Raw genomic sequence first — 14,838 nt, forward strand, 5'->3', positions numbered from 1 at the left:
ATCATGATCACTACCAACATCGATGGCGATGATAATCTGGTAAACGGAGCAATCGGCGAGCTGAAGTATGTGGAGATGCGGGAAAACGACGCCGGCGAAGAAGTGATCTACAGACTCTGGTTGCAATTCGATACGGAGAAAATCGGAACCATTGCAAGATCTAAGGCGCAGGCAGTCGTTAACGCCCGACCCCATCTCCTGCAGCAGGATTGGACCCCCATCACGAAGCAGCACGTGAACATCGCTCTTGGAGGTACGATCAAATGCAAGCGGATTCAATTTCCGATTGCGAGTGCCTGTTCCATGACAATCCACAAGTCACAAGGTGGAACTTTCTCCAAGGTCGTTTACCAGTACAGTCGCTCGCAGGAGCAAAGGCTGGTGTACGTTGCTTTGTCACGGGTTACTTCGCTGGAAGGACTCTACTTAACCTACGCGGACAATCCCTCCCTAGATCCGTCTAAGGAAAAGCCTGTGTTCCACCACGCCAAGGCAAACAACTCTCCAGCGATGCGTGAGTTGCGCGACGAATACAAGCGCTTGAGGAATAACCGTTATCGAACGATCGGAGACGATTTTTCTGAGGTGTTGGCGAGTAGTGGACCAGCATGCACCCTGATGACAATCAACGTCCAAAGCTTGAGCGCTCATCACCAGGATATATCGATCGATTCCATACTGACCAGTGTAGACTACTTGGCCCTAAGCGAGACGTGGTTGGATGATAACTCCTCGGTCGAGATTGAAGGCTACACTTGTGTTGTCCAGTCCAAAAGGGATGACGCAAGATCTGGCGGTGTGGCAATTTATCGAAAGACGACGACCAAAACCAGCATGGCAGTCCCGTATACTCCCGAATTGGTGAGTCAAGATCGAGACGAACTTTTCGGTGTGGCAGATAAATACGGTGACGTTTGCGCTGCTACAGTGGATGTGATGGGCACTGAGGTACTGCTGTTCTCGGTGTACATCATCCCAGGAACCACACTGAAGCAGAAAGGTTGGTTTTTGGCACGGAAGTTGCTCCAGACTGCCCGCACTGGTTTGCCAATGGTAGTAACCGGTGATTTTAATGTCGACGTTTCCAAACGAGAAAATGTCGAATTCATTAAGTTTATGGGCGAGCACTTCCAACTATCCTTAGCTAACGACGTGAGACAGACGACCACAAATCGTGGAACGGTCCTTGATCTCACATTTACCAGAGGCATACATGTGGCGAGCAATTCGCGGTATGTATGCTATTTTTCCTACCACAGACCCATGCTGTCTGTACTACGAACTGAAGAACCCGAGCCATCTCAGTTGCATTGATCCATAAACGTTCAAAGCCGGACACGACGATATTATCATCGGATTTTACAAGAAGAAATTGAAATGTAAATTACCAGTTACACCTACACTAACACAAACTCACAAATGAACTGTAAACTCATTAATTTAAGTATACCAGAAAACTTTTGTAAACACTAACTAAACACACTGACCCCTCCCCTCCCCCCAAACATTAACATCACTACATCAGGAACCAAATGAAATGTAAATATTACTTTAAGAAGCAGAACAATATTGTACTACACACTAAAACCTACCCAATGTGATATCCTCAAGCTTATAATAAAACACAATAATGCGGTTTTCAATGCACCGCTTTATTCGTCCATCTTCGTACACTGACTGACTCTCTCGACCGCTCACACGCTTAATCGTGTTTACCTAAACTAAACAATCATTTAGCCATTACACGGCTAATCTAGAATGCCACATCCTCCCCTTCGATAAATTATGAATGAATGATAACTTAACTATCACTTGTATTTCAACTCTTAAATCTAAGTCCTCGCTGAATTGTATCGTAGAAGTGATGTACACAGCGTTCGGTCCCGCCGGTAGTTATCTTTGAATTCCACACGGTTGCTCCTTTTGTTCTTCACTCTTCCTCTGCTACCGCTGAAAAGAAAAAAAAAAGAAAACAAACGAGAAAAAAAAACCAAACAAAAACCACCCACAAACAAATACATAAAATTAACCGAACCAAATCAAATTCAGCAACTTATACCATAAAGTACAAAACATATTTCATAATTTTCCTGCAATTTTCGGAACACGCTAATAACTGCAAATCCCTTATCCTAGTTTGCCTGTTCTGCCTTATTCCTTTTGATAACTTTGATCAGTCTTACCCACAAACATTTTATTTTATATTTCTTCAAATTATACATTTTAATAACTTTTTCTAGTGCTATCTTCAACATCCCTTACAAATAATAACTAAACGAAAACGAAGTTGACTTTATAGCTGTCGGCCACCATTGCTAGTACCAACCACTAGTGTCTTCCTTTTATCTACAAGGACTTCGCCGCCCTGGGCTCCTAAGTGTATGAAAGTATGGCACGGAGCGACGGCACCGAATACCCATATTTACACAAAGAATTTTAGAGCGCCCGCCGCGGGATTCGAACCGTCGACCTCTGGATTGTGAGTCCAGTGCGCGGTCCGATTGATCCACACGGGCGGGCTATCTTTTGTATAATTCTAATCATCATCTGAAGTCGACTGTAAGGTAGCGCATCATCACGACCTAAACCTTATCACGGCGCCTTTGGGAAGGCGACTTATAGTATGTTAACATTAGTTGAGTAAAAATTGAATTGAATCCACGTTGCAAATGCCAGCACCCGTACTCTTCAAGGATGTTTTCCTTGTGAGAACTAGAAAATCAGTTACATTTTAAACTAACAAAGAACTATAGTTGGTTTTTTTTTTAAATTGACATATCCATCCAGGTACAAGTAAAATAATGTCCAAATTCCTACATTATACACATTTCTATAAAAAAAAACAGGTTGTTCGCTCAACAGCATTAACTTGGCGTTCTCTATTGCGAGATTCCTACTCAAAACCAGATTTCCGACGGTTTGATTGTTGATGCAATTGAAATCCTCTTTTTACACCTATTCTCCCATCCACCCCGGGATTCCAACTGACGACCTTTGGATTGTTAGTCCAACTGCTTAAACAGCGACTCTACCGAGACAGGACAAATTGCTATTTATCTTCCACTATCTCCTGCTTCTACCCGACCAATAATAAAACTCTTTTTTTTATCGCCATTATTAATCCACAACCAATTCACAATAGAGCTAAACTCGGGTACCACGTCTCGCCTTTTTCCGAAAATGTTGATCATGTGAGCCATTTATTTTGCCTTACGTTTCAATGGACTGTCAATAGGTTCCTAAAGCCTAATGTAAATGTTGATGTACAGCGGTAAAAACCATTTATAAACACTTTTTTACTTTTACTACACTTTTTACTTTAACGCAAACAAAAAAATTGACAATAGATCAACTATTTAACTATTTTATCTAAGATTTAACTTATTTTTTTCCGTGTACGTACAGAATACAGAATACAATACGTATAGAATACATGCGCATGTAAATAACTCTATCAAAGCTTAATTTTAGGACCCAATTGTGAATACGTCACAATCCATTTGGAATACTTATTCTGTTGTGTACAATCTATACTTCTCTGTAATATCAAACCATTTTATCCGCTAATTTTTTTTTTAAATAACTCATGTGCATGTTACTTCTAATCCTCAAGTTTTTTTAAATATATATGTTTTTTTCCAATTCAATTGGTTTTTTTTTCATACAGGTACCTTAGGGTGATTTTATTTGTTTATCTTGATTTCAACCAAATCCGCGTCTTGATTTATTATTAACTTAAACTATAAAGACTGAATTGAAGAATCACTTCAGATTAAGATATTTGGTCATAAGTTTAACCAGTCTCATTTTTCCATAACACTTTCTACATCCGTTAACCTTTGACTAAATCCATCTCAATACTTCTGGCTTCCGCTGGCCATGGGCTTAACCAACCATCTTTTCCAAAACACATGCTAGTTTAAGTTGGTCTTGGGCTGAACCCGGCTCAACTGTCAGCAATTCTTCATTTTTTAAGAAGGTTATGGGCTAAACCCGACTCCACTTTTCAGGCACACTTTAGTTTGAAGTTGGTCTTGGGCTAAACCCGACTCAACACTTTTGGCTTTCGCTGGCCATGGGCTAAACCCACCATCTTTTTACAAACACGTTAGTTGGTCTTGGGCTGAACCCGGCTCAACTGTCAGCAACTCTTCTTTTTTTTAAGAATGTCATGGGCTAAACCCGACTCCTCTTTCCAAACATACTTTAGTTTGAAGTTGGTCTTGGGCTAAACCCGACTCAACACTTTTGGATTTCGCTGGCCATGGGCTAAACCCACTTTTTCCAAACACATGATAGTTTAAGTTGGTCTTGGGCTGAACCCGACTCAACTGTCAGCAACCCTCTTTTTCCAAGCAGGTTATGGGCTGAATTCACTTTCTTTTTCAACTCTTTGTTTGCTGGTCATGGGCCTAACCCGACTCAACTTTTTGAAACCAATTGCACTTTTTTTTACCAAGACTTACATTCTTAACTCTTAAAAACACTTTGGTTATAGTTGGAAACTTGACCCAACTACCTGAAATTCATATAGGCGAAACTTGACGCAAACTTAAACGAATGATCGTGTATTCAATCTAACGCCATAAAACTCGAAAAACATTGTTTTTTTTTTTTTAACTATATCTCTCGGTTTTTCCCATGCTTTGTCTGTGCTTTCTTGTGAAACTTCCTTAAACAATATAACCGAACTGTACTTTCAGCTCATTTATTGTTCTTATAGTTCTCCCATCGAATCTAATCAAATTTCATCGTAAAAATCTAAATCGGTAATTAATGCATTACTTGACCAGAACAGTTGGAATACTTTTATCCTTTATTCGAAGATAGAAAAATTACAAACACACTATTTTTAGATAAACCTGTAATCAAACAACTTGGCACAATTGTTTATGTAACCCTTTCATATTTATTAATCATATTTATTAGTTAAAATTGGCAGTAAAATAAAACTTCTCTTTTTAGGTTCCTTTTATCCAATATTACTGACTTTTCCCCTTCATACAAAATTTCAATGAATCGTACCTATCAGCTGCTTGCCGTTGCTGTTAAAAACAACAGGAGCCATTCATTTTTCCCATTTCTGAGATTGATTACATAAAAAAATCGAAGCATATCTATTTCTAACTTAAAATCATGATCTATATCTTTTTCCAAAACACGTCAGCACAACTCGCTAAATGTTTTCTTAATAACTCATACACTCCCTCCATTTCTCATTTTTAAAATGTATAGAAATTGAATAGAGTCACAACTTTAACCTTAAATAATGCTTCGTCACCAATTAATTGATTTAATTGACTTCTGCCGAGAATGCTAAATATCCTTGATATCATAAATTTATTATTAATTTACTATTGTATCATTTACCATCAAAACTGGCGTCAAAAGTTCATAGATACTAACGTTTAACTAGATAGGGTAATTCTCGTATGATTGGCAGGTTAAGCACTTGCTCCCAACTCCACCCAATTTGCTGATTTTCACTATTTAAACAACTAATTTTGCAAAACTTTAAATAGAAAATTGCTTGCTCACTTCTTGTTGAGCTATTTATCACTCGATTTCAGTTGAAAACGCTTTTAATGAGCTGTAACTGAATACCAAAATGCTGATATGGCAAAATTAGAGGCACGTTGAAATTAGATGCTGTTCCCCTAGTTCAAATTCCATTTTTTCGTATAACTTTCGTTTAGTCTCTCCCTTGACTCAGTTCTTCCTTGATCTGAAGTGCACACTAACAGGTTGCCGTATCTGATACAATTATAAATGACATATTACGTTTACACGACATTCTTTAGATTTTTTTTATCTTTACCGGTAAATAATGTTAGAAATACAAAACACTCATTTTTCATTATTGCTAATAATATTGTGGATTTAGCTGATAGCTGGATATTTTGCATTTTCTCACGGTCATTGGAAACGGCGGTGGATAAGTGTAAATGTTCAATTCACAGAAAATTTATGGATTAAAACTTTTGTCCCAAATCACTTCTCCAACATCAGTAGTAATTGTTCAATTGTTCTTACCTTTGATTCAGCTTAAAATTTATCATTTTTTTTTAAATAGTTTCTTTTTCTCTAACAATATGAACACCCCTAGGGCCTGCTCGATGTCACCATCATGCGACCACGCGCGGGGGAGAGTTTTGACACTTTCCTTGCCCGTGTCTGGCCCGCAGCCTATTTCGACGGTCGCTGAGCCGACGGCCGCCTCCAACGACCAAGTCCAGTAAGAAACTGACCGCGAAACACTAAACCACAATAAATGAAACTCCCAGCTCAATTCCAGAAAAATCCCCTTTCCCTCCTTAGTCTTAGTCACCCTACTCACAGTTGTCTCTTTTACCCGTTCAACTCCTCAAGCGCCGACTCCTCAAACCTCCTTTACTGCTACCAAACACAGCTCGACACGGCTCGCCTTCCTCCTCCGCAACCACTCATCCTTCCTCGCTGAATGGAATTCGACCGACGATGTCTCGTCAACGTCGAGCTCCTGCCGGACTCCAATCACGCACTGGGCTAACCCAAGAGCTCCACCAATCAAGCGAAAACAAAACAAACCTTACGCGTGCAAATCAACAAATTCACTCCTTTTTCACAAAAACACAACACTGCAGATTCAATCACTACTCTTCTTCACAAAACAAGGGAAAAATCATCATGGCAGGATCGCCAATGTGATATCCTCAAGCTTATAATAAAACACAATAATGCGGTTTTCAATGCACCGCTTTATTCGTCCATCTTCGTACACTGACTGACTCTCTCGACCGCTCACACGCTTAATCGTGTTTACCTAAACTAAACAATCATTTAGCCATTACACGGCTAATCTAGAATGCCACACCCAACAACCGCCCCTTCCCCTCTTCCACCCACTCCTTCTCTTTCTCGCTTTATTCATATATTGAACTTATTTAATGATTCATTCAACCATCATCAATTGTTTATTAACAGGAAACCATCCCCCCGCCCTCTTGGAACACCGCTGATGGACCCAGCCAGGATCAAGCCTAATCTCATTTCTTCATTCCAGGGCAAAAATTAAACGGTCCTTTTCAGGGCCACCAAAATATTCACGAAAGAGTTACTCTGCAACAATTCTATCAAGCAAAATAAAATAATCTGGTTTTACATTTCACTATCTATCCGAAAACATACTGTACTACACACTAAAACCTACCAAACAACCGCCCCCCCCCCTCCCTTCTTTCCCTCCCCCTTCCAGCCACGCCGTCTCCTTCCCACTTTATTCATATATTTAACGTATTTAATTATTCAGTCAACCATCATCAATTGTTTATTAACAGGAAACCATCCCCCCGCCCTCTTGGAACACCGCTGATGGACCCAGCCAGGATCAAGCCTAATCTCATTTCTTTATTCCAGGGCAAAAATTAAACGGTCCTTTTCAGGACCACCAAAACATTCACGAAAGAGTTATTCTGCAATCTTCCAATCAAGCAAAATAAAATAATCTGGTTTTACATTTCACTATCAATCCGAAAACATCAGCAATCTTAATAAAAATTTAAGGCCCTATACTGTCCTATGTCTTTCGGTTATGTCTCTGACATACCATCTTGAACTTTTTTTATAAGAACTGGCAACAAAGTTCATAAGATTTTCCTATGGATTTTATAGTTTGGACATTTCGCTATTTACAAATGGCAGCAGTGTGAAAATTGCATAAGACAATTTTATTTCACCCAAATTTAAAAATGGCGTCAGAAGAGCAAGTCGTGTTAGACGAGACCGTTTTATTAGAAGATCTTCAACAGGAAGCGTTGGACGTGTTTAAGCAAGCGAATTTCGATTGCATTGAGCTAATTACATTTCAACGATCACAGTTTGAAGCAAAGCTTGCCTTATTCCCTGAATTCGTCGTAAACAACTTGTGGGAAGTTGTTTCCGAGTGGAGGACCCGTAACGTAAGTTCTTGCTTTTTTAATTTTGATGATTTATTTTGATGAGTTATTTTACAGGATCTTGACTTCAACTTCACAATCGAAGACGGAATCTACTCGGTCCAGATCAACAGTGAAAGCGAAGCGACGAGCCCATCCTAGCGCGCCATTTCACCGATCGAGACGCCAGCTGGAGGCTCCGGCAAGGACGGCACGGATCTTGTTGTCCCCGGCCAGAACGGGCTCGCAAATTCTAACGTAAGTTCATTAGTTTAAAATGAAACCATAATATAACCTAAATTTCACTCCACAGACCGATCCGGTGGAATCGATCCCGAGCCTGAGCGGAAGTTGCGCGACGATCACTTCCCGGAACGCAATTCTGCCGACGAGACAACCGATTGTATCTATTCCTAAGAATTGTTTACTTAAATACACTCAAACCCCGATGGTTTGACACCAACTGTTGTCAAACGAACGGGGTCACTTTTTAGTTTGACACCCTTTTTACACGGAGTTCACACAAACTACCAAACGCATGTTTTGATAGTGTGCGTGAGCGCCGTGTAAAAAGTGACAGTTCGTCACTTTTTAGTTTGACTTTGACCAACTAACGGGGTACAAACTAAAAAAGTGTCAAACGAAAAAGTGACCAACCACCGGGGGTTGAGTGTACAAAAAAAAGGCGCAGTGGTAATCCTACAGGCATAACCATCATGACGAAGAACTTCGGACACAAAAGTAAATTAATTTTTATAGTTTTTAATATTTGCGTTTCTTTGCCACAAAATCAATCATGAAATAGTTATTTCGTAAGATCTGTTTATTTTTGCTCAAAGATGGTCTCATGGTATTTTGACGTTTGATAACGTTTAAAACTTTCAAAAGCTTCTTCAGCTAATCGTGGTGGCAAAATTTTCGGGCCAGTTGATATGAAATCATTGCATCAATTCTCTGTTAAACTTTCGGCATTGAACAATTTTCAAGTAATATTTTGCAAACAATAAAATTTATTACAAAGAGTCATTCTGAACCATGTGTTAAAGACACAACACACAAACCCTAGAGTTTGATAGCCATATTGCCCCAACTCTTATGGTTCCGCAAATTTCCCCTTATCGGAACATCCCCGGGGCCTCCGGCCACTCCAGGTTGTGGCCACTACTGCCAAAATGTCAAATTTCATGTCCAGTATCAAAATCCCTAAAGTTTGATACCCATATTGCCCCAACTCTTATGGTTCCGCAAATGAACCCTTATCCGAACATCCCCGGGGCCTCCGGCCACTCCAGGTGGTGGCCACTACTGCCAAAATATAAAATTTCATGTCCAGTCTCAAAATCCCTAAAGTTTGCCCCAACTCTTATGGTTCCGCAAATGTCCCCTTATCGGAACATCCCCGGGGCCTCCGGCCACTCCAGGTAGTGGCCACTGCTGCCAAAATGTCAAATTTCATGTCCAGTATCAAAATCCCTAAAGTTTGATACCCATATTGCCCCAACTCTTATGGTTCCGCAAATGTCCCCTTATCGGAACATCCCCGGGGCCTCCGGCCACTCCAGGTTGTGGCCACTACTGCCAAAATGTCAAATTTCATGTCCAGTATCAAAATCCCTAAAGTTTGATACCCATATTGCCCCAACTCTTATGGTTCCGCAAATGTCCCCTTATCGGAACATCCCCGGGGCCTCCGGCCACTCCAGGTTGTGGCCACTACTGCCAAAATGTCAAATTTCATGTCCAGTATCAAAATCCCTAAAGTTTGATACCCATATTGCCCCAACTCTTATGGTTCCGCAAATGTCCCCTTATCGGAACATCCCCGGGGCCTCCGGCCACTCCAGGTTGTGGCCACTACTGCCAAAATGTCAAATTTCATGTCCAGTATCAAAATCCCTAAAGTTTGATACCCATATTGCCCCAACTCTTATGGTTCCGCAAATGAACTCTTATCCGAACATCCCCGGGGCCTCCGGCCACTCCAGGTGGTGGCCACTACTGCCAAAATATAAAATTTCATGTCCAGTATCAAAATCCCTAAAGTTTGCCCCAACTCTTATGGTTCCGCAAATGTCCCCTTATCGGAACATCCCCGGGGCCTCCGGCCACTCCAGGTAGTGGCCACTGCTGCCAAAATGTCAAATTTCATGTCCAGTATCAAAATCCCTAAAGTTTGATACCCATATTGCCCCAACTCTTATGGTTCCGCAAATTTCCCCTTATCGGAACATCCCCGGGGCCTCCGGCCACTCCAGGTTGTGGCCACTACTGCCAAAATGTCAAATTTCATGTCCAGTATCAAAATCCCTAAAGTTTGATACCCATATTGCCCCAACTCTTATGGTTCCGCAAATGTCCCCTTATCGGAACATCCCCGGGGCCTCCGGCCACTCCAGGTTGTGGCCACTACTGCCAAAATGTCAAATTTCATGTCCAGTATCAAAATCCCTAAAGTTTGATACCCATATTGCCCCAACTCTTATGGTTCCGCAAATGTCCCCTCATCGGAACATCCCCGGGGCCTCCGGCCACTCCAGGTTGTGGCCACTACTGCCAAAATGTCAAATTTCATGTCCAGTATCAAAATCCCTAAAGTTTGATACCCATATTGCCCCAACTCTTATGGTTCCGCAAATGTCCCCTTATCGGAACATCCCCGGGGCCTCCGGCCATTCCAGGTGGTGGCCACTACTGCTAAAATGTCAAATTTCATGTCCTGTTTAAAAATTTCTAAAGTTTGATACCCATATTGCCCCAACTCTTATGGTTCCGCAAATGTCCCCTTATCGGAACATCCCCGGGGCCTCCGGCCACTCCAGGTTGTGGCCACTACTGCCAAAATGTCAAATTTCATGTCCAGTATCAAAATCCCTAAAGTTTGATACCCATATTGCCCCAACTCTTATGGTTCCGCAAATGTCCCCTTATCGGAACATCCCCGGGGCCTCCGGCAACTCCAGGTTGTGGCCACTACTGCCAAAATGTCAAATTTCATGTCCAGTATCAAAATCCCTAAAGTTTGATACCCATATTGCCCCAACTCTTATGGTTCCGCAAATGTCCCCTTATCGGAACATCCCCGGGGCCTCCGACCACTCCAGGTGGTTGCCAGTTCCAATAATCAACTCCCGCTCATGCCGGCTGGCATGTCTTGGCGTGTCCATGCCTCCAGGCCATCTGCTCCCGGGTCTCCAAGCCGTCTGCTACCAGGCCTCCAGGCCATCTGCTCCTGATGTTGACTCGTCGACGTCCAGCAACAGAATGAATTTCCGGGACCGACCGAGCCGAGTTTTGTTGATTTAGTTAGGGGACGTATGCCCCGCCTTTTTGCACCCATTCTCCTATACTTCCTTATTCGCTTGTTGCCCATCGACGATCCGAAAATTATGAGGTGGAGTGGGGGTGATTTTAGATACATCAATCTCACGTCTCTCGATTGACTGATTGGGAAACGTTTGTTCAACCAACCAGCGTGCGCTAAGAAGAGGGGAAGGTGAAACCAAAGCGTTTCATTTCGCTTCGCGAAATTTTGGATTGCTACCCTGTATAGAGCCCTAAGACGAAGTTCTTCGTCAAAAGCAAAAAAAAATGTCTTACTTACTGCCTTCACAGTTATCTAGATCTCAATTTGATATATAGGTATGCCAATATTTTTCCAATAATAATTGACACTGATATCCATAATAACATAATTATTAAAGTCATTAAAAACTTCTTACAAATATCATAAGATTGCCTTATGAAAATCACGAGTAAAATTTATTAATTAACACTGATATCCATAATAAAATAATTGTTGAAGTCATAAAAATCTTCGTACCAATATCATAAGATAGCTCAATGGAAATCTTAAGTGACGGCTTTGTCAAATTTCCCCTCCCAGCCATAAGAAAATCTTATGACATCCGAATAAAATCCTGATGTCGAAAGGTCATAAGACGTTCTTATGGATTTTGCCAGTACTTTTTTCTGAGTGTAGGTGGGCCATTCTGCCCCCCCTGCCCCTAATCCACCCTGGCGGGACCGAAATGAAATAAACCGGAGTGAAAATAAACTTGACAATAATCATACAAATATCAATTTTATTACTGAAAAATTCAATAATAATCTGATATTCGACAATACAAATGGTTCAAAAATATAAATTTGAAAATATGGAAAAACAAATATTTCAGAAATTTCAAATAACAAAAAAAAATTGAAGGAAATTTCAACCATTTTTAAAATCATTATTTTGGAAATTAAAAAAAATATGCAGGATTGAAAAAAAATAATATTAAAGTCGAGATAAAAGAATTCATAAATTCAACAGCTCAAAAAATTAAAAATTCGAAACCTGAATAATTTCAGAAATTACAGGTCAAAATTTCAAAAGTTTAAAAAATCTGAAAAATAGAAATTCGAAAACACATATTTCGACGCCAACATTTCAAAAAGCATCATGTACAAACCATGCGTTTTGAGAAAAACGCATTTGAATGTTGAGCATCCATTTTCAATTCCCATTTTAATATAAAAGCAAAATAAGATGTTCTAATAATAACAAACGATGAAAAACGTTGCTTTTATTGATACTTGATCATCTAAATTCAATAAAACATCATTTCCGTAATTTTATTTGAGTAAAACAAACATAACTCCTTTTGAAATCACCAACGTCGATATCACCCTGCTGTCATTAAGGGGGACGCTTTGTTATGATTCGTTTTTCTTCGCCGAATGTACATGGCGCTTTGTTCATGTTGCTTTTTTTTCGTCACGAGGTTCATGTAGTCTTTTGTTTGACAGGTTGACAGGGCTATATAAACAGGGACTGCTGATGGCAGAGATTTTGTTTATGTTACTTTACTTAAAACCATGATTAAACAGACTTTACTGAAGTAACTTTTGCTCATTTTTGTTGGAGAGGTAGCATATTAGGAGTACTTTCAGAATATGCAATAACCAGGAAAGTGTCAAAATGTACATGATGCCTTTTGAAATGTTACCGTCGATTTACGAAAAACCCGAAATTCTAACATTCAAAAACTCTAATTTTTCAAAAATTCAAAAAAAAACTCAAAATTTCAGAATAAAAAATGTGGAGTTCAGAAATTTCAAAATTTAAGAATAACAAGAAAAACAATAAAATTTAGAAATTTAAGAATTAAAGAAGAATTTCAGAATTTCAGAATTCATGAATTTAAGAATTTAATAATTTAAGAATTTAAGAATTTAAGAATTTAAGAATTTAAGAATTTGAGAATTTCTAGATTAAATTTTCAAAACAACCTATCCCTCATGGGTTTCCTATGCAGATAGGACCTTTTGAAAATTTAATCTAGAATTTAGGAATTTAAGAATTTAATAATTTAAGAATTTAAGAAGAATTTAAGAATTTGAGAATTTAGGAATTTAAGAATTTAACAATTTAATAATATAAGAATTTATGAATTTAAGAAGTTAAGAATTTAAGAATTTGAGAATTTAAGAATTAAATAATTTAAGAATTTCAGAATTTAGGAATTTCAGAATTTGAAAAAATAAGAATTTAAGAAAAACGTTTAAACATTTGTACCAGCCTTATTTTATAATTTCCTAATTTCCCAACTTCCTAATTACGTAATTTCCTTATTCTCTAATTCCCTAATTTCCCAAATTCCTTATTTCCTAAGAACCAAATTTCCTTTCTTCCTAATTTCCTATTTTTCTGATTTCCTTATTTTCTAATATCCTAATTTCCAAATTTCCCAATTTCCTAGCTTCCAAATTTCTTATTTTCCTAAATACCAAATTTCTTAATTTCCAAATTTCCCAATAAGGTTTTCTAGTCAGAAATTTACAAACACATTCAAAGTATGTTTACATGGCAGCTGAAGGTGTGTTTGCATCAGGTTTCCTATCTCTTTCTAGCAAAAGTTTTTTTGTCAGGCGACTTCTAGCTGGCTGTTTTGACTGACCGCCCGATATGTCAGCCAACATACTTCGCAGGGCTGTGACAGCTCGAGCTCGATCATTGTTTGCATCAGGACACTGTGACGCGAAGTTCGTCATTTTTGGGTTAAATTTTATTTTTTTCGCTGGACTTAGAAAGCTTTATTTCCTAGCTTCCAAATTTTTTAATTTCCTAATTACCAAATTTCCTAATTTCCTTATTTCATTATTTGATTATTACATATTTCATAATTTTATAATTTCAGTTTTTCTAGTTTTAGAATTTATAAATTTATAATTTTCTGATTTTTTGAAGAAATTTTAAATTATTGATTTCTCAATTTTGTTTATTGTCCGTTTCTTTCAAAGGTACACGCCGCGCGGCATTTCAGAATATGTCATAGACATTGTTGCCAGCGATTTTCTGCACTTTTGGTGCAATATAAAATATACCTGACAACAATGCCAGGCGATTCGAAGAAGAATATCAACAAAAACAAAACGCGCAGTATGGGATTTGACAGCACGCATTTGCCGAAAGTGCGGCGCGTCGTTTCGAGGCTGGTTTGCCGCGTGTCTTTCTCGGGAATACGCGCAATATAATTAATAATTGTTGTTTAATGTTTTTGAGTAAACATTTTTAATCAATTTAATTTTAACTTTTAAATATTTTTGATCTTTTTGTTTTTTCCCCCAAAGAACCTCAAGCGCGCACACCGTCAAACGCGCTCATACACTCAGAAAAAAGTACTGGCAAAATCCATAAGAACGTCTTATGACCTTTCGACATCAGGATTTTATTCGGATGTCATAAGATTTTCTTATGGCTGGGAGGGGAAATTTGACAAAGCCGTCACTTAAGATTTCCATTGAGCTATCTTATGATATTGGTACGAAGATTTTTATGACTTCAACAATTATTTTATTATGGATATCAGTGTTAATTAATAAATTTTACTCGTGATTTTCATAAGGCAATCTTATGATATTTGTAAGAAGTTTTTAATGACTT

Source organism: Culex pipiens, chromosome 1 (genome assembly GCF_016801865.2).
Source record: "Culex pipiens pallens isolate TS chromosome 1, TS_CPP_V2, whole genome shotgun sequence".
NCBI lineage: Eukaryota > Metazoa > Arthropoda > Insecta > Diptera > Culicidae > Culex > Culex pipiens.